This window comes from Zingiber officinale, chromosome 6B (genome assembly GCF_018446385.1).
Source record: "Zingiber officinale cultivar Zhangliang chromosome 6B, Zo_v1.1, whole genome shotgun sequence".
Taxonomy (NCBI): domain Eukaryota; kingdom Viridiplantae; phylum Streptophyta; class Magnoliopsida; order Zingiberales; family Zingiberaceae; genus Zingiber; species Zingiber officinale.
The window spans coordinates 104435775-104463066 of NC_055996.1; the positions used below are offsets into that span (position 1 = coordinate 104435775).

At 38.8% G+C, this 27292-nt stretch overlaps 1 pseudogene; it reads left to right on the top strand.

Moving 5' to 3' along the window:
* Positions 1 to 9898: 9898 nt before the first annotated feature.
* Positions 9899 to 11139, top strand: LOC121991325 (annotated as a pseudogene).
* The last annotated feature ends 16153 nt before the right edge of the window (positions 11140 to 27292 follow it).

Genomic DNA, 27292 nt, shown 5'->3' on the forward strand with positions numbered 1-27292 from the left:
CCCCATAGATGGGTTAGAGAGTGTCAACTCCGATTAAAAGGGTAGTTAACCCAACTTTGAGGAAATTGACACTCAAGGAGCATTTTTAAGGTTTTTGTTAACCTTTGAAAATGAAATGGAATTATTATTTACTCCTTGAAAGAGTAAAATGTGCCTAATGGTGGAAAAATTGATTTTATCTTAAAATGGCACAAATTGAGAAACCTTGAGAAATACCAAGTTGGGATTTTGGTATTCTCTTGGAAATTTAAGGCAATCCGGGCCTTGAATTAATTGGTTACTCTTGAGGAAAAATGGAATATGCCAACATTTGAGGATATTCTTAATTGTTAAGTGGCATAAACAAATCAAGAGAAATAGAAATATCAATATAGGTTTTGGCATTTCTTTGAAGCATTTAGGGCAATCTAGGTTAAATTTTTTTAATTAAAACAAGTAGTATATTTAGACTTTAGCTAAGTGGTTAAGGATACTTAGGTAGGTAATCTAGGTATATTTTATTTATGTTAAATCTTGCCATGATTGATTGCCCATTATATGTCATGACATCATATTAAGTCTTGTATCTTTACATTCATGTTTTATTATGAAAAATACAAAAATACCATGTCATGCCATACATATATCATGTAGCTATAGGAATCTTTCTTTTGAAAGCTATTTTATTTTGATGAATGCCATAACATTATTATGCATTAATTTGGTTTCCTTAAATTTAAGGACAAATGGCATTAGTTCAACAAGTGGCATTTGTTTACAACAAGTGGCATTTGTTTAACAAGTGAATCAACGAGTAACATCCTTGGTGGATGTTTACCACTCAAAATGCCTAGATAAATTTGCATGAACCCTAGATTAGGGAAAAATCAAAATATACATCTCACAAAGACCTATAAGATGACTTGTATGTGTTTTGTCCACAATAGATACAAGTGAGATGTTAGGATGATGAACAAAACTCAACATATTGATTTAGTGCATTTCTTTGAGTTTTAAGTTCATCAAAACACATAGTTATGTGTTTTCCCATCATTGGGAAAGCTAATGTACAAGTCATGTGCATTAAGCCCAAGGAACATGGTGGGATATTGGTTTGAAAATGTTTTCAAAATGATTTTGGAAAACCTTGGTGAAGGCTATCTTTTGATAGTAATCACCATTGAATAGTTAGACACAAACTTGAAGAAAACACTAAAGTTTTTGCAAGTTTTCAAGTTTGTGCCAATCTTTGAAAATATGAAGTATTTTCATAGAAAACTATTTTTCCTTGATAGTAAATGCCCTAAATAATGCCTACACGAAATTTCATGATTTTTGGATTTTTGTAGAATTTTCTAGGGATTTCTGAAGTTAGCTGATTTTGAAATTCAGCAACTATCAGAGCTCCGATCGATCCATGGATCGATTGGAGTGCCTGAATCGATCCATGGATCGATTCAGAAGGCAAGTCTCCCGCGAGCAGAAGCTCGCTGGATCGATCAGCCGATCGATCTAGGAAGTCTGAATCGATCAGTGGATCGATTCAGAAAGGTTCAATCGATTGGAACCCAACTCCAATCGATCCAATTTGCTGATTTTGGCTGGGAAAGCCCATTTTCAGCATTTTGAACCTATTTTAGTCAAGGTAATTATTCCTAACCCCTCAAAATACATATGTTTACATAAAAAGGGGTGTTTTCATGTGAAAACAAGGATGGACCGGTTAAGGAAGGCTAAGTTGAAGTTTAGGTTGAGGTTTGTTTCAGATTTTGAATATTGGAACCTCAAAACTTCTACAATAGGGTTTCCTAAAGTTTTAGGGATTCCAAGTCATTGTTGGTGCAATGACAGAAGTTACCACCATGTCTTTAGGGGGAGGGACTCTTTAAAGGCATGAAAATTATTTTTCATAAACCTTGGAAGGTGGTTAACCTTCCGTTAAGTGAATAATGCTCAAGGATGGGCATTTGCCTACATTGAGGAAGAATGTAGGGTTAAGGATAAATGAAGGGTATGAGACCTTCCTTATCGTGTTGATCACAACGAGTGAAGTTGTGAACAACGATGAGCAACTCTTCAGGGGGAGAGTTTTCAACAAGTGAATTTGTTGATGTGTGCCCAAAAATGGGGCATGGTTTGATGTGTGCCAATAGGGGGAGAATGAAAGGGAGTAAGTTAGGCTTTTATTACCTAGAGGGAGTTTGCCCTCTTAGGGGGAGAATGAAGGGCTTAACTTATGTATTCATTACATAGTGGCATGAAGAAGGTTTAGGCTATGGGATTAGCCTAACTTACATGTGGTATTGTAAGTGATAGTGTTGGTATTGTCAAACATCAAAAAGGGGGAGATTGTTGGTGCAACATCCCTCAGGTCAAGGTTGACCTGGTTGACCAAGCTTGAGTCTTGGTTTGAGTTTCGATGCTTGACAATGCAAGGTTGATTGAAGAAAGTCAAGTAGGTCAAGATTGACTGGATACTTGACTGAAAGTCCTGGTGAGTGAAGCCAGGCAGAAGGAAGTCCTGGTGAGTGAAGCCTGGCAGAAGGAAGTCCTAGTGAGTGAAGCTAGGCAGGAGGAAAATCCTGGTGAGTGAAGCCAGGTGAAAGACCTAGTGAGTGAAGCTAGGCAATTGGGAAAGTCCTGGTGAGTGAAGCCAGGCATGAGAAATCCAGATGGGTCAAGGTTGACCAGACATCTGGTGAGAGTCCAAGTAGGTCAAAGGGATTGACCGGATACTTGGCACGTGGAAGAAAAGTCCAAGTAGGTCAGAGGGATTGACCGGATACTTGGCAAGAAGAGAAAAGTCCAAGTGGGTCAAAGGGATTGACCAGACACTTGGTGAGAGAGTCCTAGCTAGTCAAGGGTGACCGGATGCTAGGTCTTATGTACCAACAAGTCATGGTTGACTAGATGTTGGTTTAGGGGGCTTTGGACTTGGTTTTGGGCAAAAACCAAGATCTGGATTGATCGGCCGATTGATCCAGCAGGTTTGGATTGATCCGTGGATCGATCCAGCAGGTCTGGATCGATCCGTGGATCGATCCAGCAGATCTGGATCGATCAGTGGATCGATCCAGAAGATCTGGATCAATCCGTCGATCGATTCGGTGAGTCCCCGTGAACAGAACCCCTCTGGATCGATCCGTGGATCGATCCAGAGGTCCCAATCGATCAGTGGATCGATTGGGAGCTGCTGTTTATGCGCGATAAGCCCTGGATCGATCCACCGATCGATCCAGGCTATTCCAGAAAGCACAGAGGCGCTCTGGATCGATCCGTGGATCGATCCAAAGCCTCCCCGATCGATTGGGAGCATTCCAATCGATCGGGATTCGACCGTTAGCGTCGATTTAAGCCGCAGGCGCTCATTTCCTTCAGCATCTCTTCACCGATTCAACTCAGATCTTCACCAGCTCCTCCACAGCTTTTCTCAAGCTCGAGATCGCCAGTTCTTGAAGGTTCTTGGAGGCTCTTCCAAGTCAAGAGGCGGATCAAAGCAAGAAGAAGAAACTAGGGTTAGGGTTTTTGCACTCATTGTAAGCTTGTAAGCTTGTATTTCATTACCTTTCCCTTTCTTCTTGTATTGAGTCTTGTAGGGCTTCTCCGCCCTTGGTAGTTACCATAAAGGAGAGTTTTATTAGTGGAGGGTGTGTGTGTTGGTGTGGATCCTTGGATTAGTCACCTCTTGTGAGGTGGATACCAAGTAAACCAACCGTGTTAGCGTTGTGTGATTGTTTCTGTATTTTCCGCTGCGCATTCTTGAAGAAACAAGCAACGCCGAGCAACGAGCACGCGACGAGCTATTCACCCCCCCTCTAGCTACTTTTGGTCCTAACACCCCTGAATTATGGATCTGGGTTAAATTTTAGTTTTTGGTTTATGTCGATTACTTTTATAATTGTAATCAACTTGATGATAGTTTAGTTTTATTTTGGTTCTACAGTTATTTGATTTTGGTTTAGTTGATTTAATTTTATAGTTAGAATTCTGAATTGGGTTTTTGTATTTTACATAATATATTTCATTTTTAGGTATATAAGATTTATTAATTCCTACTTGCGTGGTTAAACATGCTTCTGGAACCCAAGCTTTGGTTTATTTTTTATTTTGCGTTATTAGTGATATTAATGATTTATTTGAATTTAACTTGTATCCAAGTCCAGATTTATTGTAAACAGCCTTTTGACTGTTTAAGATAATATCTAAATTTTTAGATCTAACTGTAAATTTTTCTAACAACCCTTTTAGTTTTATGATTTCACTTTTTAGTGTTGAATTTTCCTCCTCAAGTCTTAAAACCTGATTTGGATTTGATTTTTCAATTTGTTCCTTGAGTTGTTGGTTTTCCTCAAGGAGCATTTTATTTTGATTTTCAATTGCAGTTAACTTTCTATCTAAACATGCAATAATTTTAAAAAACTTTTTATTTAAATAGAAATTTACCTCACGGGGACCTTCGGAAACGAGTACGAACTCGTGGCTTGATTCGAGTTTGGACTCGTTTTCCGATCCTAACTCACGAGCCATCAACGCGAGGTGACTTTGGTACTTCTTCTTTTCGGCTTCTGATTCTTCTGAAGACGAATCGTCCCATGTTGCTTTAAGTGCCTTCTTCTTGGTTGTCTTTGATTTGTCGTTCTTCAGTTTTGGGCACTCGTTCTTGTAGTGACCCTTCTTGTTGCATCCGAAGCAAGTCACGTGTCTTGGTTCAGTTGTGGAGTTGATCTTTTGCAGGTCCTTCCTGCTGAAGTTCTTCTTTCTCCTGGTGAATATTTTTCTTATCAAGTTCATCAGGTACTCTTTGTCTTCTGAATCTTAGTCAGACTCATCTTCAGGTTCAGGCTTGGTCATTGTCTTTTCCTTGGAGGAACCTGCAAAAAGAGCGATACCTTTCTCGGTTTGGGCGTTAGTTTGCTTGTGTAGCTCAAGTTTACAAAACAACTCATCTAACTTTAATTTAGAAAGATTCCTCAAAATCTTATAGGCATCCACGATGGATGCCCACAATGCATTTCGAGGAAACACGTTTAAAGTGTACCTGATCAAATCGTGGTTCTCCATTTGGTGACCGATAGTGTGAAGTCTATCGAGGATATCCTTGATCCTCGCGTGGAGTTGACTCGCGGATTCTCCTTCCTGCATCTTAGTATTAAATTTATTTAAAAGAAGGTCTCGTTTGGTTATCTTGGCGTCGCTGATTCTCTCGTGAAGTTCGACGAGTTTGTCCCATAGTTCTTTTGCGTTCTGGTGTGGTCCCACTCGGTTCAGTTCTTCCTTCGTCAACCCACATTGCAATGTGTTGAGTGCTTTGAAATCCGTTTAGACTTTCTTCTTCATGTCCGGATTCCATTGTTCCGGGTCCAATGGATTTTCGGAGTTGTCGACAGACGCCTTGAGCCACGGGTGACCCTGAACCACTGGTCAAAGTCGGTTTTTAAGTAGACTTCCATACGCTTCTTCCAGTAGGTGAAGTCGTCACCGTTGAACAGAGGTGGACGAACTGTGCTAAAACCTTCGATTTGAGATATTGATCCTGCACACAAGGAGAGAAAAGAAAAAAAAGTATCCGGTCTTGGATTAGTAGTGCGGGATTAAATTAAAAAATAAAATAAAATTGAATTGGTGTTGCACCAGTTCAACTTAATTGCTACGAAAAAAATAATTTTCAAAAAAGTAATGATACCAGTTTGTATTATATCGTAAAACTTAAAATCGAAAAGAAGAAAAAGAATTTCACCCCCTTTGTCTGATCGGTGGTTGCACTAAATCAGAGCAGAACCTGGCTCTGATACCACTTGTTGGATCGTGGAAGTCGCTAAAGTGGGGGGGGGGGGGGTGAATAGCGATCTAAAATTCGAAGCGAGTATGCACTGGAAAAAGCACAAAAGACAATGCTAACACGAACCAGTTTTACTTGATTCGGAGCCTTCGTCGACTCCTACTCCAAGGCCCGCACTCGTTGAGTGTTTTCATTGGGCAATCACTAATAGGTCACAAACAAGATTACAACAGTAAGTATAAGAACTATTAAAACGAAATACTGACAACAATAATAAATAAAACTTGAACCGCAAGTTGTCGGAGTATCTTCGCAGCGTAACAGGGGCAGAGCGCAACAGAGCAGTTGTAGCAGAAGTTGTGTTTGATGCTCCGTGGAGGCCTTCTTTTATAGGCATGCTTTGGACGCCCAGATCCCTTCCGGGCGCTTGGACCGTGACGAAGGTTCGACCAATCAGCGCGCTCTATATCTGCGATGAGATAGTTTTGCCTTCCGGGCGCCCAGATCCCTTCCAGGTGCCCGAACTAACTTTGGGCGCTCGGATCCCTTCCGGGCGCCCAGACCACCATTTTCCTGAAATTCCTTTTCCTGCAAGAAAATGTTAGTCCGAGGCAAAATAAAAGTTAAACTACTCTGCAAAACAAAAGTTAGCACAATTTATAGTCAAACAGAGTAGTAATTAGATTCCGTCTCCTTGAGACCAGAATCTAGTCACGATCTCAACTTAGATTTCCGAAATGGTTCTAAGTTGGATCGACGCCTAAGTTCTCTAACTGGGAATGCATCCTCACCAAATCACTCCCCTCCAGTGACTTACCTTAACTTACCTGCTAGACGTCTGGTCTGTCTGTCAACTCGTCTAGACTTCGTGCCAGCTGACTGGTCAGCTGGACTTCGTGCCAGCTGACTGGTCAACTGGACTTCGTGCCAAACATCCGGTCAGCTCATCGACCAGTCTAGATTTCGTGCCAACTATCAGGTCAACCCGTCGACCTAGTTGGGCTTCCTGCCAGCTATCCAATCGGTCCGTCGACCTAGCTGGTCTTCGTGCCAACTATTCGGTCGGCCCGTCGACCTAGCTGGACTTCTCCTGCACACTTAGTCAAAGTGTTAGATCACAACAAAACTAACTTAACCTATTTTGTCATTCATCAAAATCTGAGTTAGACCGTCAGTGCTAATCGCACCAACATTTCCATCATCACACCTTTATTCTAATTAGACTATCCACAATCATCACACACCATTCTAGGTTAATCAAACGGTCCTCCTCCCATTAAACCCCACGATTGATACGCGAGTAACCCCTCGAAACCCCAACATCACCTTCGGTTGCCAATTTCTCTACTTCAATTTTCTTGCACTTCATCATCTCCGATGACATGTAAGTTGTTGGAATAATTAGCATCAATGATCAAACTTAAGTTTTTATGAATGACAAATGAATTAAAGTTAGATGTTGTATTATCTAATCTCTTTACAGAGTGTACATGAATTGACGAGTATAGAGGACCTGATACCAAGCTGAAGTCTAGATGTGCGTTTCTGGCGGGAAGTCCAGCTGGGTCTACGAGACCTGACAGTTAGTTGAAGTCCAGGATGTTCGATTCCAGACAATTGGCTGGAGTCTTGATGTGCGATTCCGGCAAGAAGACTTGGCGAGTCAAAAGGTAAGTCATGTGATTGCAAATGATAAGTGAGGTAAGTCACTGGAGGAGAGTGATCCAGTGAGAACGAGTCCCGGTAGAGCTATAGGTGCTGGTCCAGTTTAGATCAATTTTGGAAACTTAAATTGAGACCATAACTAGATTCTGGTCTTAGGAAGACAGAATTTAATTAATAATGCTATCTCTATATTGTATTAACTTTGTTTTGTACGTTATATTTTTTTTTGTTAACTTTGTTTTGTACATTATATTTTTTTTGTGTTAACTCTGTGATGTAGGAAATCATATGGTTGAAAAAGGAGCTCCAGGCGTCCGGACTCAGTTCAGGTGTCTGGAGGTCCAAGCATCCGGAGTTGATCAGCCGCCCAGAAAGGGGCCGAATGGGCGACTAGTTGAGTTGAGATGGCGCAAGCTGATTGGCTAGCATACGTCACAATCCAAGCACTCGGAGATGGATGAAGTTTTAGAAATAGAGTTTCAATAAGGCATGGACATGTCAGCGGTCCAAGTGCCCTGGCCAGGTCCAGGAGCTCGAACATGGATAAGTTAGCGACGAAGCAGAATCGGATAGAACTCGATCTAGGCGCCCGGAGGTAGTCCAGGTGTCCGGAGGTGGTCCAGGCGCCCGAATATGCCTATAACAGAGTGATCCTATCTAAAGCTGCTGGGTTCCTGCCTTGTGCCGCCGCCGCCTCCTCTCTGCGTGATGAGTTGGTCTTCCTTTCTGCATTAAGAAGCAATGTTTCTGACAGGATATGTTCTTCTAGCAATTCCTCAAATTTATGTTCGATTGGTTCATTCATCCCCTAGTTCATGACGTACTGTGGCGATTCTTGTCACGGTAAGAAGCTTTTGTGAATTATTTCTCTGGATCTCTGGGTGTGTTTGGTTGATCCAAAAGTTTATTCAATTGACGAAGAAATCTCTCTTTCGTTGGGGATTCAGATGGGTAATGAAGAATATTTGATTGTTGTAGTGATTGATCCAAAAGTTGTTTTGCTGACATGAAAGAATCTTTTTTTTCCCCTTCTTTTATCTCTTTCCATCTTTGAGAATTTTTTTGTTGTTGTAGTGATTGATTCAAAAAGTGTTTTTTTCTTTGGCATGAAAGGATCCTTTTCTCCTTTCCTTTGTCTCCTTTTTCTATCTTTGTGAAAAATTTGACCCCTCTTGTGTTTTTCCTCCTTTCAAGTTTATAGTCAGAAGGAGGAAAGCGAAACAAAGTGAGGAAATTCTCTTTTAGCTGGAAGCATCAGCATTATGGATGAAACGCCTTTCTGCAATTATGCGGTGATATCTTGTTCTTCATCCTTTAGTCAGAAACTTCTTCTTTATGATCTATTAGGCGCTGGCTTGGTTCTAATTGATTGGAAATGATCTAATCAAAGGAGCTTGATTTAGATAGTTAATCGTAAATGCCTCCTTGACAGATGAAGTATATTGAGCACCATGGTAATAGCATTGTCGTTTTGATTATTTTTTTGTATACGAGGAGAGTAACTATGTTGAGTAATTCACAAGCTCACTTATATTGTCTCTTCTGCTAAGATGGGTTAAATCTTCCATCAGCAAGTTTTGGAGCATAGGACCTCCGAGTGGGATGACGACCCTTTCCGAAACTTATAGTAATGGGTTTTAGATCAGGTTTTATGGTACCTTGTGAAATTTTATGGTTTGTTTAGAACTTAGAAATAGCGCTGTTTGATTTTAGAATAGAGTATACTGTGAGATGGCAGTGATGGTGTTTTATGAATTCTATCTATTTTTTACTCATTCAGATTCTAAATAGTATTGTAAATGAGGTCTTTCCCTTTTGGAGAATCATAGGTAATTCATTTCATACAGGGAACTTGAGTGTTCTTTTAAAATTAAGCTAAACAACTGACTGGAACTTGAGGTTGAAGAGGTTAAACAAAGCAGCTTGAGTGTCGGTTGGGTACTAAATAGAAAGTATTCGGGCTTAGAATGTTTATTCTTATAAAAAAACATTATTTAACATTTCCATTTTTTCACTTCGGTGCTGGTAGTACTTTTAATTGATTATGAGATAAGAATGTAAAAGATGCTTTTTACTTAACATCATTTTGTATATTCAACTTACAGAACTACTGGATTTTTTTTTTTTAAAAAAAATCCTTCAGAAGTTCACCTACATCAGATGGTTGATACTTATTACATCTTAGCTACTTTGATGGTTGCCTACTGTATCAATATTATGCATTTGGCAGATATATGGTTATGAGAGAATCCTGAATGAATAGTCAGATATCTGATCATGAGCAGTTGATTATTCTGCAACCTTAGTCTTCGCTGTGATTTGTTTCTGCTACAATGCTAATAGAGGGCAAAGCTTCTGATGATAAATTTTGACAGTCATAGTGATACAACAAAATCCATACTATGAACAGAATGAACAAGGCCGACAGTGAATTTGTAAACATTGAGTAGCTTAAGCCAAGCAGCTGTAGCATGAAATATTTGGTTTTCATTCATCTTGGTATTATCTATTCTTGTAGTCGGAACTGTCATTTCTTCGTTCCCTGGATCCAGTTTGCTTACATTGAGGATCTCAAATTGGATAGCCATCACTGCTACTTCTAACTTGCAGAATTCCATCAGGAGAGACAAATTCCTGGAGGTTCCTCTGATTATTTGGGGTTTGAACAATCAGAAAACCGCACTGGCCAGGGCATGCTTGACTACTACATTCTTGAGCATAACTCTTCTGATGCCTAGCCTTGCTCATCTCTATTCTACAAAGACTTTGATTTGCTAGAACCAATGCCATTTGATAAGCTATTCAATTTTGAAAAGTTCAATGTTCTATGTGATGGATTTGTCCGGGTGGGAGCCGTTTGAGGTCTTTAATGGTAGTGGTTGGAAGTGGACAAAGGAAAGGGATCTTGATCAGTTGACGCAATGCAGGAAAGAGTTGGTTGATGGTACTGAAGTTATTTGGATCCTTTGGCTCGACCATTGGCCAGTTATTGATTATGCAAAGATATCTGAATATCTTGTGGTAGTGGATGAGATAGAGAAGGAAATTGCTAAGATCACATCGAAGATTAGAGATGTAGCTAGGTGGGGAGGTGAGACAGAATTCTAATGCTTCACAGAAGAAAGAAAGTTCAGACAGCTTGCAAGATTGGATGATTCATTGCAAGAAAGTAGAGCAAAGATTGAGCATCAACCAGATATGTAGTACATCAGCCTATGGTGGTTTACCTTGCAGAGGCCGACCTCCTTTTAGAGGATGATTCAATACCATGTGGGTGGAAAGATGGTTTTGTTCCTTTCGAGAAGAAGAGACTTGGAATTAAGGATATGTTCTTTAGATTGTTGAATGGAGTTCACAAATTCGCGCACCGCAGAAACTGGGTATCCATCATATGCATACCACATCATCAAACAACACGGTGAAGCTAAAAATGTGGATGACCGATGTTGCGAACACATTCAAGAAGAAGAAAAAAAAATCACCTTTGTTTTCTTCACATTCAAAGCTATCTTCATCTTGTCGACTAGCCTCTTGGTTTCCCGCAGCCTTTTAAACGCGCTGATGCCTCTTATTCTCTACGACATTGTACCACGAGAAATTCAGTAAGTTTAGAAGTTCAATCAGCACAAAGTTGAAACTATGTAGATAGATAGATAAACTTTAATGTAGATGCAAATTCTTTGAGTAAGAGTGAAGTAAGGAATTATTCTTTGAAGGCGGTGATGTTTTTTTTTCTTCTCTCCTTTAGATTCTTGTTGTCTCTAAAATGAAAGACTTTATTATTGGTGAAGATTGAGTCGCATAAGCTAAGACTATCGTTGAATGACCATAAATACCCATTTAACGATTGGATGCATGTAGTGAGGTATTGTAAATGGAGTCTAATACGGATTATGACGAATAGATCCGGAAAAGTGATATGGTAGTAGGAGCTAAGATGACAAGACGGTCAAAATTAAGATGATGTGGTAGTCTTATTCAAAAATAGTAATATCCCTTCATCTGGTCTGGATCAGTTCCCCAATGTTAAAATCCTTAGGTTAACCAGATCAGGTTTTAATCTGGTCAGAGGAAGGTGGTCAGTCATTAAGCTGACAAACCAGGGAGTATACTGTCTCAAGGGCAGTTAGATCTTAGGGAGGTCAAGTTTAAGGTTGGTCGGTCTTACATTGCGGCTGGAATGATTGATTCATTCTATAATATGACAATCATAAATAATAGCGTGCATGTGCATTTGTTCGTTCTTAAAATCGGCTGAGCATGTATACTCTAATCATAGGAATATTCGACCGGGTTAAAGGCACTTAACCTCATCAATTCTCATATATGTGATGGGTCAAATAAAGGTCGGCCGAGTTAAAGGCACTTAGCCTCATCAATTCCTATATGTATGATCGACCAGATAAAAGTCGGCTGGTTAAAGGCACTTAGCCTCATCAATTCTCATATGTGTGACCAGCTAGATAAATACCAGCCGGGTTAAAGGCACTTTGCCTCATAAATTCCCATATGTGCGATTGGCCAGATAAAGACTGACCAGGTTAAAGGTACTCATCCTTGTCAACCCTTATATACGCAACCAGCTGTCCGAGCTTAATACCCTTAGCTTCATAAATCTTTCCAAGTACATCCGACTAAAGTCCACATGCGCCTGATAAGGCAAAAGATTGATCGGGCATATGATACTTATACTTATGTTATTACTAATCGCCTGAATAGAATTCCAACACAACATATGTTATTATAAAAGGGGTTTTCCGGGATCCTGATACACTCTACCATTCTCCATCGAGTATATTAATGTTTCCAAAATGTGATTGAACAATTTAATTTGACACGGGGCAGTGGAATATTTAGAATGCCACTGAACGGATCAATAAAAGAGGCTAGCTTAAGGACTAGCCAAGACATATTCAGCGCATATTACATCAACCTAATAAAGATGTCGGTTTAAGGACTGACCGAGATATATTCAGTACAGATTACATCAGCCTAATAAAGACCTAGCCAAGCTAGCTTTCACCATCATTCCCTGGAATATAAATATACCAGTAGAACAGACACTGTTAGTAGCCTGCATTAAAAGACAAACCAACTTAGAGTTACAGAGTGATCAGAGAACCCCAATTATATTATTTCTACAACAGGGCAGTTTACCACCTAAAAGCATGTCAGTTCACTTTGATTGGTGATCAGCTTTATAAGCGGGCTTTTTCATGTCATTTGCTCAAGTGCATAGGGTCGGAGGACATATAATATGTAGGTCTCTTGGAGGCCGACAAAAGGGGGTGAATTACCTTGCACAGAAAATGAACACCTTTTTTTTTTTTTTTTATCTTTACAGCTTGTTTAAAACTAATACTTGCATAAAAGGAATTAGCAAACTAATTAAAAAGAGAAAGAGACATCGAGGATTACTTGATTTACAATCAGGGGATTACTAATCCAAGACGTTGAAAGCTCACTATTCAATTTCCTTCAGGCGGAGAAGTCTCTTACAATAATTGAAGCACTCAGTTACAAAGCTAAATAAGAAAAGAAGCGTTTACAAGTGTTGTATTTAGCTACTGAATCAGGGATGTATTTATAGCCCTGATCGGGCCGCCTGGAAGGGTTCCAGGCACCTGCAGGAGAATAAAATTTTATCCACGACACAACGGATCACGACAACTGATAAAGCGATAAACTTTCTGGCCCGGATCGAGCTGATCTAGCCCGCGACCAAGACTCGCACCCTGGGCCTGCCCAGGGTGATTCGGGCGCCCAGACCAAAGTCAACTCCTGATTGACTTTTTATCCGGGTATTCTGCTCCGGTTCCGCTTGCTTGGGTGATTTCAACCATCTGGAATAGGGCTCACTCGAACTCATTTTCCAGCCTTCTCGAGCAATCTTCCACTCTTACTTCTCATCCCTCGGAACCGTCACACTTCCTTCTCGTCCGTCAGTGTACTCTTCCGTAGCGCCTCGTCCTTCGGATGCACCAAACCCACCGGCTTTCTTCCATGTCGTCCTTCTCACTAGCTGTGTTTTTTGCTTGACTTCTTATGCTCCTATGTTCCTACACACTTAGACATAAGGTATCAAAAGATAACATGACCTAACTTGACTTTGTTTATCACATCAAAATTATCACGGGATACTTACAATCTTCCCATTTTTGATGTGAGCAATACAAATTAAGTTAGGGTAAACCAAAAATAAATAATAGAAAACTAGCAAGTATATATTTTGTATTTCAGAACAAAAATATGCAAAAAACAAGTTGTGCCCTCTCCCTAGACTTAACATCTAATTCTCCCCTTTGATCACATTAAAAATAGGAGTAAGCTTAAAATGACTTGGAAATAAATTTAAAATAAAGTCTAAGGGATAAGAATATAGTGACTATCATCCAGAAAAAATAATCAAGTTAAAATTTTGAAAATCTAGATTTTTGTATTTTATAAACAATTTTTGTAAAAAAATAATATTAGAATTATGTTTAATTTAAAATTTTGAAAATTTGTAGAACAGTGAAGCAGAAATATCCAAAGCTGTGAAATTTTTTTCACAAAATTATGAAACTGATTTAATCAGTAATAAATTATTTTCTTAAAAAGGTTATTTTTTTTTTTAAAAAATATTTTTAAATACTTTCAAGCCTCAAGAAATCATGAAAAAATTTCTAAAGATGTAATAGAGCAAGTATTTTTACTAAAAATTATTTTTTAAAAATTGAATAAAAATAGATTTTTTTTAATTTTTAAAATATGATTTTTGAAGAAAAAAATTATAGAAAAATAATACAACAGTCAAAATTTTTTTAAAAAAAATTCTTTGATCGAAAACATGATAAGAGTTCGCAGAAAAATAAAGTTTGCAAAAGTACTTTGAGAATTATTTTTAAATAGAAAAATATAAATTTTGTTAAAAAATAATTTAACGATCAGAAAATTTTAAAATTTACAGATAAGTAATGAAATTCTCTTTCTCCAAAAAATTAACTTCTAATTAATTTCTAACAGAAAACATGCAAAGCCATTTACTTGACAATATTTGACAATAAAAAACTTTAATTCAATTTAAAAGTAAGACGTGTATTTAATTTAAGTATGATTTTAGAACCCAATATATGTTCCTATCTACTAGATTGATCAAAAATTTTTTGGGAACATATTTACATGATAATTTTCTAATTTACCCTTCTGATATCTAAGGTACCAATTGAATCTAAAATCTGAAAGAGTAACATTTGTACATGCAAAAATTTTCAAGTTTTGAATTTGTTCTTTTAAATTATTATTTTCTATTTTAGTTTGTCGAAATCTTCCAATCGATAAGATATTGCTAGGGTTCCTTTTAAATCATTATTTTCTTTTAATAATTTTTTATTCTCAATTTCTAATTTACAAGAAGTTTTAGATAGGATTTTTATAAATTTAAATAACTTATGCGGTAGAGATCGTACCTGACTTACCTTGTCAATTTCATCCTCTGAGACTCCTCCTGTAGAGCTTCTCTCTTCTGACGTTGTTCCCCCTTCATCGATACTCTCAATGCTCATTGCGGAAGAGCTTACTTCGTCTTCTTCTTCTTAGTGACTTGCCATCAGCGCAAGTCTGTCGTAGGCTTCGATCTCTGTTTCTAATGAAATTTCGTCCCACGTCTCCTTTAGGTTCTTGTGCCTTTTCTGGGTTGGTCTCTTGTCTTTGCTTGTGTCCTTATCCTTGTTCTTTAGTTTTGGGCAGTTGTCTTTCACGTGCCATTCTTCATTACAGTAGTAGCATCTTACTCTTCTTTTTCTTCTTTTACCCCGCACTTGATTAAACTTATTAATTTTAAATAACTTTTTAAATTTCCTTACCATGAATGCCGTTTTGTCATCGTAAAGGGATGTTTCAGACTCTTGTTAGTCAATTTTTGCCTTAAGGGTAATGTTCTACATTGTCTTCGTTCTTAGACATGCATTTCTAGATTCATGAATCTCAAATGTTGAAAATAACTTTTCTAAATCACTTACCTCTATGTCCCTAGAGATGAAATACGCATCTACTACAGTTGACAATTATGAAGTTCTAGGAAATGCGTTAAGCACATATCTTAGTGAATCTCCGTTGGTTACCTTTTCTATGAGATTCGTGAGTCCAGTGATGAGCTCCTTGATTCTTGAGTGGAGGTGTGTGACGGTTTCTCCTTCTTCTAATCGGAGGTTGCAGATCTGGTTTCGGAGCATGTCCCGTTTCGTGAGTTTGGCTTCAGACGTACATTCGTGTAGCTTCAGGAACTTCTCCCAAAGTTCCTTTGTTGATTTATAGGAGCCGATTTTGTTGACTTCTTGCGGAGGTAACAACTCAGTAGATGGAATTTGGCTCGTCCATTTGCTACGAAGTCTGCTTGCTCCTTCTTGGTCCATTGACATTCTTCTTTGCCCCTTGGTGCTACAAAATCATATTTCAATATTAGTAATAACTCAATGTCCGTTTTGAAAAATATCTCCATCTTTATTTTCCAAATTGCAAACTCCCCCTCGAACTTAGGCGGGTAGATGCTTAATCTGGCCATCTCTTGTGCTTCGATTAGCGGTTAGTCCTTATGAAGTGTCCTTGCTCTGATACCACTTGTAGGTCCCTCGGAGGATGGTAAGAGGGGGTTGTCTTGCACAAAAAATGAACACCTTTCTCGATCTTTACAGCTTGATTAAAACTCACACTTGCATAAAAGGAATTAACAAACTAATTAAAAAGAAAAAGAGGCACCGTGGATTATTTGGTTTGCAATCAGGGGATTGATAATCCAAGACGTTGAAAGCTCACTATTCAATCTCCTTCAGGTGGAGAAGACTCTTACAGCAGTTGAAGCACTCTGTTATAAAGCTAAATAAGAAAAGAATCGTCTGCAAGTGTCGTATTTACTATTGGATCAGGGATGTATTTATAGCCCTGATCAGAGTGCTTGGAAGGGTTCCAGACGCCTAGAGATAGATAAAATTTTATCCACAACGCAACAAATCACGACAACTGGAAAAACGATAAACTTTTTGGTCTGGGCGCCTAGACCAAGTCCGAGCGCCTAGACTGAGCTGATCCAGCCCGCGACCAAGACTCGCACCCGAGGCGCCCTGGTTGCTCCGAGTGATCCGGACACCAGAACCAAAGGCAACTCTTGGTTTACTTTTTGTCCGGGTCTTCCACTTTGGTTCTTCTCACTTGGGTGATTTCAGCCATTCAGAATAGAGATCATCCGAACCCATTTTTCGACCTTCTCGAGCAACCTTCCGCTCCGGCTTCTTGTCCTTCAGAACCGCCATGCGCTTCCTTCTCATCCGCCAGCGTACTCTTCCGCAGCTCCTCGTCCCTCGGACACACCGAGCCCATCGACTCTCTCTCTCATGCCGTCTTTCTCACCAGTTGTGTCTTTCGCTCAACTTCTTGTGCTCCTAAGTTCCTGCACATTTAGACACAAGGCATCAAAAGACAACAGGATCTAACTTGACTTGGTTGATCACATCAAAACTACCACGGGATACTTACACAATACATTTTTACAAGAGATGCATCAAGGTTCCTACAAAATCATATGGATGGTCGATCTCTCGCTCGGAAGGTATTGCTGGCCGGGTATTTTTGGTCCACCCTGCAGACTGACGCTGCCCAGCTAATAAGAACTTGTTTATCTTGTTAGAAGTATCAAAATATTCCTCATCACCCCATGGAGTTGTTGAAAACTTCTATTGTCTCTTGCCCATTTGATCAATATGGTTTGGATATAGTAGGGTCTTTTCCTTTAGCACTTGCTCAAATTTTTTTTTTTGCTAGTAGCTGTAGATTATTTTTCTAAATGGGTGGAGGCCGAACTATTGGTATATTATTTGTTGGTTTGGGATTTCACAAAAATTAGTCTCAGATAATGGAAGATAATTCTAGGGCAGAAAAATTAGAGAATAGTGTTCAGGCCATGACATTACACAGGTCTTTACATCTATGGCATACCCTCAAAGTAACGACCAAGCAGAAGTAACCAATAGGGAGATCATCCGAGGTCTTAAAACCAAATTAGATCATGTTAGAGGAAGTTGGGTCGATGAGCTCCCTAGTATACTATGGACATATCATATAAGTCCTTGGGAAGCGACGGGTATAACTCCATTTTATCTAGTTTATGGTGGTGAAGCTGTTGTCTCGGTCGAGATTGGCGTGGAATCCAATTAGAGGTGACTGTATGATGAGGACAATAACGATCAGTGCTTAATGGAGCTCGATCTAATAGAGGAAGTCAGAGACAAAGTGAGGGCTCGGTTAACTACGTACCAGCAAAGGATAAGACAAAATTACAATAGAAAAGTTATCCATCGATTTTTTTAGGTCGACGATCTGGTCTAGAAGCGGATCAAACCAGTCGGGGATGTGAACAAGCTAGTGCCACAATGGGGAGAACCATTCAAAGTGGTACAAAAGCTCGCTTCTAGCTCATATTATCTTGAAGATGCAGAAGGCAAAAGACTGGATATGCCTTGGAGTGCAAATCATTTACAGCCCTACCGGGCTTAATAAGTATGCCTATAATTTACTCGTATATTATACAAAATTTCTTACACTTAATGAGAATGCAGGCAATTTATCTGGAGATTCATATAAATTGTAAATTATAGCCCCAGCTTAAAGACCGGGTGAATTCTAAACTCCCTAAACTGTTTGGTCGGGTTATAAGTGAGTATGCTCTCGCGGATCAGATAAATCCAGAGCGGCTTAATGACCGAATTATTTCCAGACTCCCGAACCGTTCGGTTAGATTATAAGCGAGCATGCTCTCACAGCTCAAACAAATCCAGAGCGGCTTAAAGTCGCCTTCAACACTTTCCTTCTTTTTTCTTATTTGGACAATCTGGCTTGTAGTGCCCCTTCTGGTTACAGTCGTAGCAGGTGACTCCAGTCTTGTCCTCCGTCTTCGTTTGAGTCACCTTTTTCAGCTTGCATATCTTCCATACGAGCTTTACCAGTTCGGAAATAGCTTCGTCATCATCTTCTATGTCTGATTCGTCTTTGGACCCGGGTTTGGTTTTGCGATTTACTTTAGCTTCCCGGGTTCTGCTTGTACCTGCAATTAAGGCAATACCCTTCTCGACCGGGCGTGCATTAGTCTGCTCATGCAATTCCAATTCAGAAAAAAGTTGATCTAATTTTATTGACGAGAGATCCTTGGATACCTTGTACGCATCTACCATGGATGCTCACAAGGTATTCCTCGGAAAAGCGTTGAGTGCATACCTTATAACGTCCCTGTTCTCCACCCTTTGGCCGATCGCATGAAGCCCGTTGACTAGTCTTGTATCCGGGCGTGGAGTTGGGTAGCCGTCTCACCTTCCTGCAATTTAATATTATACAATTTATTCAAAATTAAATCGCATTTACTTACTTTAGCGTCGGAAGTACCCTCGTGCAGGTCGATCAGCTTCTCCCATAGCTCTTTGGCGCTTGAGAAGGGTCCAACTATGTTGAGTTCTTCTTTTGTAAGTCCGCATTGTAGTGTGCAGGTTACTTTGGCATCAGGTTCAACCTTCTTCTTTATACTAGCGTCCCAGTTGATGCATGAGACTAGTTCTCCTGTGCCGTCACGTGGAAGTTCGAGACCGGTCTGGAAAATAATCCACATTTCGACTTGCGTCTTGAGGTAGTATTCCATCTGATTCTTCCAATAGCCAAAGTCATCTCCGGTGAAAAGCGGGGGTCGGGCTGTACTGAAGCCTTCTTGGAGAGCCATGAAAGCAGAATCTCGTACACAAAGAAAAACAATGGAAAAGAATGTCCCAGGACTTAATCCTGGATCAGTAGTGCGGGAAAAAGATAGAAATGGAAATTCACGAATTTTGAGAAAAAATAATAAAATAATAAAATATTATTAAAATAATATTAAAAAATATTACCATAAATTTTTGAAAATGCAATAATTTGCTAATACAGACCAGTAGTGAAAAGATGACAGTGAATTTTTTGAAATTAATTTTGGAGGGAAAAAACGAAAGGCGACGAAAAAAATGCTCAAACGGTAGTTGTACCAATTTAGAGCAACCCCGCTCTGACACCAATTGTTGGATCGAGAAGCGCTAGAGAGGGGGGGTGAATAGTGTTCATGGCTTTCACTCGTTTCGGAATCGTAAAACTCGAATAACGCAGCGGAATAAAATAAATGAGAAACACAGAAAGACACAGGTTGTTTACTTGGTTCGGAGCCTGTGGCGACTCCTACTCCAAGGCTCGCGATCGTTGATCGCTTTCTGTGGGCAACACCTATAAGCTCGAACAATGGTTATAGAATTATTACAATCTATTTAAACTGAAATTGTATACCGACAACAAGAATGGGCAATTTCGAAGCTTCGGGTCGTCGGGATCTCGTTGCAGCACTTCGGGATCGTCTCGTTATTAGCTTATAGCAGAAAGATCACTTAGAAGAAGATATCTTTAGCTGCTGGTCGAGACTCTCTTATATAGGGTGTTCAAGGCGCCTTTATCAAGCTCCAAGGCGCCTCTAACCCAAAAATTCGATCCCGATTCAGCCGTTGTCGATGAGGCCTGGTTGCTGCTCGTTATCCATCTGAAGGCGCCTTCAACGCCGCTCCAAGGCACCTTCAAGCAGTGGTCCAAGGCGCCTTCACTGCCCATGAAGGCGCCTCCAGCTCCCGCACGCAGCCAACTTCAGCCTTGCACCCGAGGCGCCTCCAGGCTCCATAGAGGCGCCTCAGACACTGTTCATCCGATGTGTGAGTTGCTTCTTTGTTCCTGCGAAATGTGTTAGTCCCAAACACATACCCTACAAAACAAAATTAGCACAAAATAGGTATACTAAATGAAATATCGACAGTCAATGGACTGCCCGGGTCTGACTTCGGATCTCCAACCGGAAACCCTAGGTCGACCCGACGCCTACTGTTCCCTCTACGAGGAACGCACCCTCACCTACTCCACTCAGGAGATTTCCCTTTTGCCAATTCGGTCCTCCAGACTGACTGGACTTTTGCTCTGCGTCCGATGCTTCCGGTCTTCATGCCTTCATGCTAGATGTCCGATTCTCGACCCACCCAGACTTCTACCTGGTTTACCACACCAGGATTTTAACCTAGGGTTACCACCCCCTAGGATTTTTGCCCGAAGCTCCGACCCGCCAAGACTTTCCGCATAGGATTACCATCCCCTATGACCTAGGGTTACCACCCCCTAGGGTTTTCCATTTACCTAACCGCAGCTCGGACTTTCCTGAAACACTCAAACATACACATTAGATAACAATTAAACTTAACTTTGGATCCCTTTGCCATTATCAAAACTTGGGTTCGATCGTCGGATGCTTCCCGCACCAACAGATTGGAGGCACCCTCAAGTGGATAGGCGAAGACCGTTTTGGAGCTTATATGCGCTGCGGATCCAGCGGTGATGGAGGCGCCCTCAAGGGGCTTAGAGGCGCCTTCAACAGCTTTTATAAGGCGGTCTCGACCAACAGCCTAATCAATCGATTCAAAAGCATTCTTTCTCCAACGCGACGTTCCGGCTAAGCTACAACAAGATCCCGACGACCTGAAACTATGAAACTTCAAATCCTTGTCGTCGGTATAACTTTCAATATTATTTTGTAATTATCTCCTGTAAACATTTGCACTATTATAGTTGTTGCCCAAAGTAAATGCTCAAGGAGCGTAGGCCTTGGAGTAGGAATCGCCCTAGGCTCCGAACCAAGTAAATCTTGGCGTCCTTTCTGCGTGTGTTATTTATTATTCTGCTGCAATTACTCGTAAGATTTTCGAATATGAAAAGTGAAAGCCATGAGCGCTATTCACCTCCCTCTAGCGCGTCTCGATCCAACAATTGGTATCAGAGCGGGGTCGCTTTGATTTGGTACAACCACCAGTCAAGCATATTTTTTCGTGGTGATTTCAGTTTTTCGGAGTCGATCGGAATCAGTATTCTTGCCGTCTTCCGATCCAGTTTTTCTTTCGTAATCAAATTTTTCTCGAAGTTGGTGTAACATCACTCAAGATCGCGTATTAGTTCTCTTGTTTCCCGCACTACTAATCCAGGATCAAGTCCTGGGACAAGTTCTTTTTATTTTTTGTGCACAAGATATTATGTCCAAGAAGGCTATAGCACTACCCGCCCACCGCTCTTCACCGGAGATGACTTCGGTTACTGGAAGGGTCGGATGGAGTCGTACCTTCAAACTAATTTTGAGGTCTAGATGATCATCAAAATCAGTCTTGAACTTCCACTTGACGACACCAGCAAACCGATTTCGTGCAAGAACTAGGATGCAACTCTGATAAAGAAGGTAGAAGCAAATGCCAAAGCAACGTATACACTTAAGTGTGGCTTAACCAAGGAGGAGCTGAAATGAGTCTGCCCATTTTCAAGCGTGAAAGAGTTATGGGAGAAGCTAATTGAGCTACACGAAGGTACTTCTGATACGAAAGTAAGTACGCGTGATTTAATAGATGAATTATTTAAGTTAAATGAGCAGACTAATACTACTACGACCAAGAAGGGTACAACTTTGATTACAGGTACAAGCAGAGCGCGCAAACCAAAAGCAAGACGTAGAACCGAACCAGAGTCAGAAGAAGAACCGGACTCCGACAAAGAAGAGCAAGCAAGTTTCCTCGCTCTACTGGTACAAGCGAATATTGTTGAAACCAAGTCCGAGTTCGAGTTCGAAACTGAGAGTGAATCAGAAACCGAGTCCAAGCGAAGCCACGGATCCGTATCCATTTCCGAAGGACCTAACCCCACTATAAGCTCTCCTATTTCTGGTACTAATTTAGAAAATTTAGTTTCTTATTTGTTAAAGAAATTAGCTAAATCCAACGTCTGGGTCAAGTCACTCCAAAATGAGGTAACAACCCTTAAGGAAGTGACTAACTCGAGTCCTTTGACTGAGTCTATTCAAATTGGAAGTTCAACTCAAATCCAACAACTCGAGGAAGAAAATTTCAATCTGAAAACTCAAGTTAAAGAACTTAAGGATACATTGGAATGATTCATGTTGGGTTCCAATAATCTTAATCTGATTCTTAGAAAATAAAGAGCCGTTTATAATAGATCCGAACTTGGATTTAAGCGTAAACATAAATTTAAATCATATCTGTCAATTTTAAATAGATCAAATAGAAACATAGTCCAAACATGGGTACCTAAGTTTAACTTGGTTAATTAAGTTGGACTAGGTTATTATTGGGTCCCCAAGGATCAGATACATTACCTTGATAAACCATATCGAGGCTATGATCCAGGGGAAGCCAATAGAAAAACTATCTTTATAAATAAATAGAATTGTTTGATGATTATTTTTTTTTATATAAATGCTTAGATTAGGTTAGATTAAGGACTCAGACGTAATTTACACTTGACTGGTTAGTTCTAAGAGTTTTCAAAAGGAAAATTAAATATATAATTTCTTTGAAAGACTCTGTCTAGAAGTGGTGGATGATCCCATACCCAAGAAGGTCTAGTGCCTCGCCACAGCCTAGGAGCTAATCTTTGAAATATGTATTTAATTGATCAATTGAAAAATCTAAGTCTAACTCAAATGTAAATTAATCCTTAGGCAAAATTTAAATTAAAGTTAACCATCTCACAACAACATACAAGGTTCCCTGATTGATAATTTAGAAAAAGGGTGAGATGGACCTAGGGTTAAAATAGTTATTTAATTCTAAATCATAATTAATTTCTATTTAATTCTATAATTAATTTTATAATTATTTTAAAAATCATAATTAATTTTTAAAATCCTAATTAATTTTAAACCATAATTAAATTATTTTTAAATTATGATTAATTTCAAAATCATTATTATCAAAATCTTAAGTTTCAAATCATAATTAATTTTGAAACCTTACTTAATTTTTATAATTAATTTTAAAATAAGTTTCATTTTCAAAATCTTAATCTTAAGTTTCAAATCACAATTAATTTTGAAACCTTACTTAATATTTATAATTAATTTTAAAATAATTTTCATTTTCAAAATCTTAATCTTAAGTTTCAAATCATAATTAATTTTGAAACCTTACTTAATTTTTATAAATAATTTTAAAAGAAAATTTCATTTTCAAGATCTTAATTTTAAGTTTCAAATAATAATTAATTTTCAAATCATATTGAATTTTCAAAATCTAAATCCTAATTAATTTCAAAATCATATTGGAATTAAAAAATCCTAATCATTCAATTATTAGATTTTTAAAATTTTAATTATTTCTAAATGATAATTTATTCTCAAATCATATTCAAATTTTAAATTATTAATTCTTAAAATTTCATTTTCAAGATCTTAATCTTAAGTTTCAAATAATAATTAATTTTCAAATCATAATTAATTTTCAAAATCTAAATCCTAATTAATTTCAAAATCATATTGGAATTCAAAAATCCTAATCATTTAATTATTAGATTTTTAAAATTTTAATTATTTCTAAATGATAATTTATTCTCAAATCATAATCAAATTTCCAATTATTAATTCTTAGATATTCAAAATCTTAATTATATCAAATTAATTTAATATGGAAGATTATTAATTTTTAATATATCTTTGAAGCTTCAAAATCTGAAATGTTTACTTATATTTTAAATTTTGAAATTCAAACTCATATCTCAATTTCAATATTGACAACTCTATCTCACACTCACTCATAAACTGAATATGCTTGATAACCTATAATGAGTGAGATGGAAAATTAGGAAAATATAAAATATTTTTTTTTAAAATACAAGCTTGGACTCTAGGATCCTCAAAATTTTTTAGGCATTAATCAAGGGGGAGTGAAGGGAGTCGAGCTAAGTTATTTTTCAAAAAATATTTTTTTCACAAAAATTCAATTTATTTTTTTTAAAAAATGGAAAATAAATTATCTACAAAAACTAAGTATTTGCTCAAGTATTTTTCAAATCACTTACTTAGCTAAGTATTTTTTTTTGTGAAAAAGAGAGTTTCAAAACTTAGGATTATCAAATTTTATTTACATATTTTAAAGCTAAGTATTAAATTTATCAAAATGTTTTTAAGTTAAGTTTTGAAAGATAAGTACTTGACAACACATTTATTTTCAAAAATTGGCTATGTTTTCTTTGAAAAATCAAGTTAAAATACTTTTGAAAATGTTTTAAGTTTGTAAAATACTTAACTATGTTATTAAAGCTAAGTATTTTTCAAGCTAAGTACTTAACTATGCTTTTATAAAAAAAAACCCCTTTAAGATAAATACTTAATCAAGTTTTTTTTACACTAAACTTAGTTAGATTATTTTCTAAAACTTAGCTATTTGGCAAGGTGTTTTCTCAACGCAATCAATTTTAAAGCTGAAAATTTAGCTAAGTTTGTTTTTTGAAAAAGATATAAATGTTTCTAAGTTTTTGTTAAAAAAGTTAGATATTTTTCAAAATATTTCTAAATTAGCTAAGTATTTTCAAAGCTAAATTTTGCTAAGTGCTGCTATTCAGGGGGAGCTTAAAATTATATAGAATATTTTTCTCTGTACTTGTTCTTTTTAATTTATGTCAAAGGGGGAGAGAAAAGTCAAAGTTAAGTAAATTAAGAATTTAAACATGAAAGAGGAAGCATAGGTGTTGATTTCAAATTATTTCATTTATGCTCATGATTAACTTTCTGTATTTACTAGGGCTGCAAACGAATCGAGCTGGCTCGCGAGCTTTTTGAGCCGGCTTGAAAAATATTCGATTCGTATTCGAATTTATCAAATTCGAGCCGAACTCGAACATGTTCGAACTTTTTTTCGAGCCAAACTCGAGCCCAAATTATATTGTTCGAGCCGCTCGCGAGCCTTAATATTTATTAATATAAGTTAAATATATATTAAATAAATAAATTTCGAGCCTTTCGAACCTATTTTTGAGCAATAATTCGAATAGTTCGCCAACATGTTCGAATATTTCGAGCCGAACTCGAACCCGAGTCCTAATTCGAACCGAACTCGAACAAAATATTTTGAATTTTTTGAGCTTCGAATCAAGCTCAAACTCGAATATACCTATTTTGAGCCGAATTCGAGCCTTAAATTTTTCTGCATATTCGGCTTGATTCGGTTCGTTTACACCCCTAGTATTTACTGTTATAATTTTGACTTAACTTTGAATCATATTGCCATAACAAAAAAGAGGGAGATTGTTGGTGTGGGAAGCATCCGACGATCAAACCTGTGTTTTGATTATGTCAAAGGGTTCAAAGTTAAGATATTTTATTATTTGATATGTTGAATGAGCTTTGCAGGAAAAATCCTAAGTGTACTTAGGCAAAAGCCCTAACTACGGTTAGGCAGGTGGAAAACCCTAGGGGGTGTTAACCCTAGGTGAAGAAAAGTCCTAGCTGCGGTTAGGCAAAGGGAAAACCCTAGGGAGCGGTAACCCTAGGTCCTAGGGGGTGGTAACCCTAGGCGGAAAGTCTTGGCGGGTCGAAGCTTTGGGCAAAAGTTCTAGGGGGTGGTAACTCTAGGTGGAAATCCTGATATCGCGAACCAGGTAGAAGTCTGGACGGGTCGTAGAGCGGGCGTCCAACATGAAAACCGGAAGACTCGAGCGTCGAGCAAAAGTCCAGTTAGTCTACAGGACTGAATTGGCACAAGGTAACTTCTCCTGAGTGGAGTAGGTGAGGACACGTTCCCCGCTGAGGGAACAGTAGGCGTCGGTTCGACCTAGGGTTTCCGGTCAGAAATCTGAAGTCAGAACCGGACAGTCCGGTGACTGTCGAACATCCTTTTATATTCATTATTATGTGCTAACTTTATGGTGCATGGTATTTTTGGGACTAACATATCTTGCAGGGACAAAGGAGCATGTTTTACCTCGGATGAACAGTACCCGAGGCACCCTCCATGGAGCTTGGAGGCGCCTCGGGTGCAAGGCAGAAGCTGCACAAGAAGCCAGGCTGGAGGCGCCCTCATGGAGGCTTGAGGTGCCTCGGACGACATTGAAGGCGTCTTCCATGGGATTGGAGGCGCCCTCAAGTGGATAGGCGAAGACTATTTTGGAGCTTATCTGCGCTGCGAATCCGATGGTGATGGAGGCGCCCTCAAGGGGCTTGGAGGGGCCTTTAACAACCTTTATAAGGCAGTCTCGACCAACAGCCTAATCAATCGATTGAAAAGCATTCTTTCTCCAGCGCGCTGCCAACGAGATGTTCCGGCTAAGCTACAACAAGATCCCGATGACCTGAAACTACGAAACTTCAAATCCTTGTTGTCGGTATAGCATTACGAGTTATCTCTTTGTGATCCAAAAAACTGACAGAAGGATCGGAGGTTAGATATCCATCTTCTTTCAATTGCTTCATCTCGTCTTCTGCTCCAAGAAAGAGGGCTCTAGTAATGGAGTCAGCAATGGGGACGTTGAAGTCATGTGTTAGAAATAAAGTTTTTTTCTTTGCCTCAAATCTCTCGTCCTCTCTCGCTTGATAGGCTGCCAACTCCGTTCGGATTGCTATTGATTCAATTTGAGTAGTCATCAGATTTGATAGCATGGAATCCTGCTCGACATTTTGAGCCACTAGTTCGAATTCTTTGGCAGCTAGTGCAACAGTGTGTGTCACCTTCAATTCTTATATCTGAGCGGATAATTGTATGTTCTCTATCATTTGTTCGTCTAGCTTCATCTTTATTTCTACCCGAAGACTTGTTTTCGATTGAAGTTGAGCTTCAAAAGTGTCTAGGGCAGTCTTCCACTGGGTTGTCTTCTCACGCTCGATTTTAGCCAGCTTGTGAGCTTCTTGTAGTTGGCCATCTAGCTTCTTTATCCACTCAGAGGTACGCGCGGAAGTTGCCTCGGCAACTCGTTGCTTTAGCAACTTGTTCTCCCAAGCTAGGTTGTATAGTTGTTGAGCAACACTCATGC